At 39.1% G+C, this 7228-nt stretch overlaps 1 protein-coding gene across 4 annotated transcripts in view; it reads left to right on the top strand.

Annotated features, from left to right (window-relative positions):
• Window positions 1-7228, top strand: part of LOC118734272 (transmembrane protein 132C) — a 614903-nt gene that overhangs the window by 432487 nt on the left and 175188 nt on the right. The window lies entirely within an intron of this gene.

The following is a 7228-nucleotide window of genomic DNA, read 5'->3' as shown; positions in this document are numbered from 1 at the left end:
TCTCGCTTGGTTGGCCTTCGTTTCTTCAGCAGCACATCTCTATTAACCTTTCCAAATGACAAGGTAAATTTCAGTGCGTCACTTTTGGTCACCCAAAACATTCCAAGTACCTTCGGGAATAACTCGGTGCTTTCCCTATCAAGATTTAGGGTAGATACAGATAGTTCTTCTTTATTTAAATCACTAACAACTTTCGAGTTCGATACAAATCTTTTTAATTCGAAGCCTCCGTTTGTATGTATCCTGTGTATTTACCCGTTTTGTAACCTTCAGGGCCTCCTCAGCGCTTGAAAAGCTATGAACGAAATCATCTACACAATGGTTGTGAATGATGGCTGCCACAGCTTCAGGAAATTTGTCTTTAAACTCTTCTGCATTTTTCTTCTTCACGAATAGCGCTGAGCATGGCGAACATGTGGCTCCAAATGTCATAACATTCATGACATATTCATCCAGAGGTGCTCCCGGATTAGTTCTCCACAAGAAACGTTGTGCTGTTAAATCTTCTCCGCGAATCCTTATTTGGTGGAACATTTCCACAATGTCTACACAAACACCGACTGGCTTCTACCTGAATATCATGAGGACCGTTGTCAAAGGCTGCGATTGATCTGGCCCACTTAGCAGCATGGATTTTAGTGAAACTCTATGAGATTCAGCCGCCGCATCGAAGACCAGTCTGAGTTTGCCTGGCTTATTGTTAATAATTCTATTTTTAGAATGTTTAACGTTTAGGTGTGCTCATTTTTAAGATATTTGTTTTTGTTATTTTATGGCCTTATAACTATTATATTCAACAATTTTTGTTGAGCTTGAGGCCGTTTTTAATGAAAAAACTTATTGTGGAAAAGGAACAATAATTTGAAAAAATGGTAGAAGTGATAGCTATTTCGGAAATCACCACATTTCCTCATCAGAATTCTTTTAGTAGGATTCGAACCGACGATCCCACTGACTCAGCCCGTTGCCTACGCACTGTGCTAAGTTCGCCTTGTAAATTATCGTTGCTTTTTTCCCACTTTTTCATTTGTTAAGCCAACACAATCACGCGCAGCTATTCCGCTGCAATTCACACTTGATCATGTGGTTGTTGGTTTTGTTGGTTTTTATTAATAATTCTATTTTTAGAATGTTTAACTTTTAGGTGTGCTCGTCCTTAAGTTATTTGTTTTTGTTATTTTATGGCCTTATAACAATTATATTAACAAATTTTATTGAGCTTGAGGCCGTTTTTAATGAAAAACTTATTGTGGAAAAGCAATAATAATTTTAAACAAGTAAGAAAGTCTAAGTTCGGGCGGAGCCGAACATTAAATACCCGGCGCAAGTATTAAAGATATGTCTTTTCACCTTTCCGAAACCTTCCGCTAGATGGTAAGCCGGGATGTATCAATTTTGAGTAAATTAGCGTCCTTCAATTTCGAAATATTGAAGTTTCAAGCATTTCCGAAATTTACCGTTATATGAGAAGCGGCCGTTATTTTAGTTCGATTTCAATAATTTTCAACGTTTTGCTTATATGTGGCAAGCACAATAACCACACCGAGTTTGGTACAAATAAGTAGAACGGTTACCGATATACATATATGTGATCATAAGTGGGCGGTGCCACGCCCATTTTCCAAAATTTTACCATACACGTATTTCTTGGTAAAGAATTGTTGCAAGTATTAATTTTGAATAAATTAGCTTCAATATTTACTGATTTATCGAAGATTTTATATTTCTCTAAATTACCGTTATATGGGATGTGGGCGTGGTTATTGTCCGATTTTAAAAAGTTTCGGCGATTTTTTATGCTGTACCAAGGCCAAGTTTGGAAGAAATCGGTGCAGCGGCTACCAAGATATACACATGTAACCATAAGTGGGCGTGGCTACGCCCATTTTCCAAAAATATATCCAGTAGTTACTAAAATATCGCAGTTTTCGTATTTCTGAAAATTACCGTTATATGGGAAGTAGGCGTGGTTATTGAGCGATTTTAGAAATTTTCGGCCATTTGGTATGTTGTGGGAAGGCCAACAACTGTGTCAAGTTTGGAAGAAATCGGTGCAGCGGCTACCAAGATATACACATGTAACCATAACTGGGCGTGGCTACGCCCATTTTCCAAAAATTTATAATATTCTTATTTTCCGTCTAAAAATTATTGTAAATATCAATCTTGAGTGAATTATCTTCAGTAGTTACTAAAATATCGCAGTTTTCGTATTTCTGGAAATTACCGTTATATGGGAAGTGGGCGTGGTTAAAGTCCGATTTCGCCCATTTTCAATACCAACCTACCTTGGATTAAGGGAAATCTACGTATCAAATTTCGTTGAGATATCTCAATTTTTGCTCGAGTTATCGTGTACACGGACGGACGGACAGACAGACATGGCTTAATCGATTTCTTTTTTCATCCTGATCATTTATGTATACATTTGTCTATATCTATCTCGATTCGTTTTGGCTGTTACAAACAACCGTTATGTGAACAAAATTAATATACCCTTGTGCACAAGTGAGCTCGGGTATAAAAATGGTAGAAGTGATAGCTATTTCGGAAATCACCACATTTCCTCATCAGACTTCTTTCAGTAGGAAACGAACCGACGATCCCACTGACTCAGCCAGTTGACTACGCACTGTGCTAAGTTCGCCTTGTAAATTATCGTTGCTTTTTCCCACTTTTTCACTTGTTAAGCCAGTACAATCAAGCGTAGCTATTCCGCTGCTATTCACACTTGATCATGTGGTTGTTGGTTTTGTTGTTTTTTGTTAATAATTCTATATTTAGAATGTTTAACTTTTCGGTATGCTCGTCCTTAAGTTATTTGTTTTTGTTATTTGATGGCTGTTTAGGCCTCCATGCTAAACCAAACATTTAAAAAAGGGTGAACCACCCTAATGTAAAATTGCATAAATGTGCATCGGATGCACACATACATAAATAACTTGATTAATGCTAAGCCGTTAGCATGTCCGTATATTAGTTTACCGCTTAAATATAAAACTTCGTTAAGTTTCCCCTCCAAACAGTTGGTGTTGTGGATTGTGTCCGGCGCATGTGCTTTACGTGTATTCTAATTTGACAGGCTGCAAGCCACACGCCACAAGCCCTTTATGTGTTTACAGCATAACAGCCGGTGTGAACAGCCATCAATCCCACAATCCCAAAACTCGTTTTCAAAGTGTTTTCGTTGTCGGTCAGAACATGGTATTAAGTAGACCATCTGAAATTGGGCCTTATACCATGTTCTGACCGACAACGAAAAAACTTTGAAAACATCTAAAACATGGTTTTGGACCTAAAACTTGTGTTTTCCTCCATGTAAAATATGTCAAACGAAGACCAGTTTTCGCTGAACACTACTTGAAAACTCACGTTTCACTCATTCCAATCTGTGTCTTCACTAGTTTGTTTTTTTTCGATTATTTATCGAAGTGGAAGTTATAATTTATCATCTTTAATAGACCATGTTGATTATAGATCCCGGACCCTAGGTGAACAAATAAAAGCTGTCAATTTCCGTGCTATGATAACTGTTACTACGTTTATACGCACGCATTATTTGCAAATAACAAATTGCAAAATGGTAAACTTTGCCGTACAAACGCTGTTAATTTTTTATTTGCAAATAACTAAATCACGGAAATAAGTATTGATTAGTGGTACTATTTGCAAATAAGCGCAAGACGCTGCCATTCTTAGGTTAATTTTCTTTTTCGATGGTCATCTTATTGCCTTTTTGTAATCAAGACGTTGCCATTTTTAACTTTATTTTCCTTTTCGATGATCATATTATTGCCTTTTTATAATCAGGCAATATTGAAAAAGAATTTTTCACCATCGAATAAACAGTGAGTTAGGTATTTGCAAATTATTTTTATTTGCAAATAGCTTACGTATAAACATAGTATTTGACGTGGCGCTTTATTTCCTGTTTATAAAATGTACATATAGATGGTAGATTAGAAGAAATACACATATATTAAGAACTTGCGCTTTTGTATGTTTTCACTCCTTGCCAGAATCTATAATGAGAGAGATGCAAACGATGCATCGATGTTTTTGAAACATCGATAATATCGGTTCAATTTTTGATGTTTGCCATCGATGTTTACAATTTACTAACATCGCGAAATTGACGATACATCGATGGAAGTTTTGCCGATGTTTTAAACATCGACTTTAAGGAGACTCTCCGACTTTCTTTCGGTGTGTTTGACTGACCTTAAATTTATTATTCCTTCAGAATTTTTTTGTTATTTATGACCTTATAACAATTATATTCAGCCGTTTTTTATGAACAATGTTATTGAAAATCAACAAAAATTTACAAAAGGTAGAAGTTATAGCTGCTATTTCGGAGATCACCACTTCTCCTCAGTGACGGCGGTTGTGATTAGTAGATGTGATATCCCAAATAGCAGCTATAACTTCTTACCTTTGTAAATTATTGTTGCTTTTCCACGACATTTTTCATAAAAAACGGCCCCAAGTTCAATAAAATGGTTTGATTCATTTTGAATGCTAATAACCTAGCCGTTAAAACAGAACCAAACACCCCTTAGAATTTCAACAAGATCAGGCCTAGGATCCTTAGGCCCGAACGAACTTACGATGGTATGCATTTTGATTCTAATAATAGAAAGGGTATAGAAAGGATAATAAAATACAGGAAAATACATTCATAATTATTAAAGTATTCAATATTACTTTAAATTTAACTAGAATTTAACAAATTGCAAAACATCGGAAACCATCGATATATCGATGTTTCTCTGGCGATGTATTTTAGCCTCGATGTTCTTTTCTCCGAAGCATCGAAACATCGACTTATCGATGTTACTGCTCAAAATTTGCATTCCTAATAATGACCTTTCCTTTCTCCTCGATCAAATTATTTAGTGATGGCAAGAAGGCTCACAAATAAGAAAAATCGATAAATTTACATTGCTTAGGCTGTCTACACTGCGCCAACAGCCCCGCCTTCGTGAATCTGATCAGATTCACCAAGATCAGGTTTGGCTAAGTTGCAGCCCGGTCGCTTATAGATGCCCGCCTTCGTTTGAATCAGCGCGGTTCTCACTTGGTTGTCTTTACCTGGGAAGACCTTCACTACTCGTCCCATGGGCCAACTCGACTGGTGCATACCACGATCGCATACTAATACCCCATCTCCTACTGCTGTGGTTTTACCGGTAGACACCATTTCGTTCGCCGTGTCATATCAGGAAGATATTCATCGATCCATTTTTTCCAGAACCGATACTGCATTTGCTGCACTTTACGTTAAAGTTTGCGGGTGACTCGGAACTTCTCCTCTTGAGGGTGTGGTGTTTGTTCACAATTCGGGGTACCTAGGAGAAAGTGATTAGGGGTTAGTGGTTGGTTAGTCAGTTCGTCCAGTGCAACATTTGTTAACGGTCTGGAATTTACGATGTTTTCGGCCTCGCTCGTCAAACTATATAAGGTGTGCTCGTGAAGATTCTCGCTGTGTACTGCGTGTCCCATCGCTCTTTTAAAGCTGCGCACCAAACGCTCCCAGCAACCTCCTACGTGTGGGTTGAGTGGACAATTGAAAACCCACTCTATATTCATGTTCGATAGAGCATCAGCTATGTGGCCATTCCCGAAGTCTTCTTGTTGGTTGTTTGGTTGTTCCTTTAACTGACGCTTTAAGTCCCTGTCAGCACCGACAAAATTTGTTCCATTATCCGAACGAATACGAATAGGTGTGCCACGTCGACACATAAAGTTTTTTAATGCAAGTTAGACACGTATCGGTTGAGAGATTCTTCGCCATTTCCAAATGCACTGCACGTGTAGTTAAACATGTAAAAAGGGCGATCCAACACCAATGACAATCGTGAACGGTCCCATGTAGTCCAACCCAATGTACGTGAAAGGCCTAACAAATGGCGACATTCGATCGCTTGGCAGCTGACCCATCAATGGCGGGCGTGAAGTAGCTCTTTCCTTGATGCAGTACTGACACCTTTATGTAGCCCGACGCACTTCTGCTCTTATGTGTAGTATCCAATACCTACGTCGTATCTCGGCTATTATCGTGGAGTCGTTCTGATGCCTCCAAGTACGGTGGTAGTAGTCTATGATAATCTGGGTTCGGTGACCAATCTTGGGTAGAATTATCGGTCTTCTGGTATAATATGGAATTGCTGATGCAGCGTCTATTCGCTCTCCAAGACTGATTACTCCTTCGTCATCCATTACGGGGCAGAGCATCCGCAACGCGCTCCCCTTTTCAAGTTGCTTTCCCGAGCTCAGGGAATGATACTCATCCGGAAACGCTACCATTTGTACCGCCCGAACGATGACTGTTTCAGCTCGCCTTAGCTCCACGGTTTTTAGGTTACCGTAGACGCGTGCATTCTTTAAAGTGTAGCAGTTTTCCCTAAACCGCATTATCCAACTGACTACCCTCTTCAGCCGTATAAATGATGAAAATCTCTTAAAAAATTAAGTATTAACATTAATTAGTAAAATAGTAAATCTTTTGCGTAGCTCAATATTTGTACTTTCGCAGGTTACGCTTGATGGTCAACTTGCCTCCTCATCCTGGAGAAACTTTGGTCCGGTTATCCAAAATGATTCCCTCTTCTCGTCTCTAACGCGTGTCCAAAAATCAGCGGGGTTTAATGCACTGGGCAACCATCTCCAGTCATTGACGTCACTGCCATCTAAAATTTCGTTGAATCGATGTGTTGCATAAGGCTTGTATCGACGATGATCTGATTTTATCCAAGATAAAACAGTTTTTGAATCAGACCACATTACTATTGGGTACTTGTCATGACTTTCAATAATGCTTGCCCTTAAACGAGTTGCGAGCACTGCCGATTGCAGCTCGAGACGAGGGACAGACACAAGTTTTATTGGAGCGCATTTGGTTTTTCCAGCAACAAAGATTGATTGTGTATCGCCATGGTCGCCCACAAATCTCCAGTAAGCTACTGCTGTATACGCTGAATCACTCGCATCGGCAAACACGTGTAGTTCCACTGACGATGACATAAAGTTAGCTCCATAACAACGCGGTATGCTTATTTTCTCCAAGTCGTGTAACGCTCGCAGCCATTTTCCCCATCATTCCTTCACTGCATCAGAAACCTCTACATCCCAGTCTATCTGCTCTCTCCATATATCTGCAGGATCAAAAACCGACATTTTTATGCTGAGCACTTCTCGCTTGGTTGGCCTTCGTTTCTTCAGCAGC

The sequence above is a fragment of the Rhagoletis pomonella genome, unplaced genomic scaffold, assembly GCF_013731165.1.
Source record: "Rhagoletis pomonella isolate Grant_MI unplaced genomic scaffold, Rhpom_1.0 Rhpom_scaffold_00002, whole genome shotgun sequence".
Lineage (NCBI taxonomy): Eukaryota > Metazoa > Arthropoda > Insecta > Diptera > Tephritidae > Rhagoletis > Rhagoletis pomonella.
The sequence above is the reverse complement of the archived record's forward strand: the minus strand, read 5'-3'. Positions and strand labels throughout refer to the sequence as shown.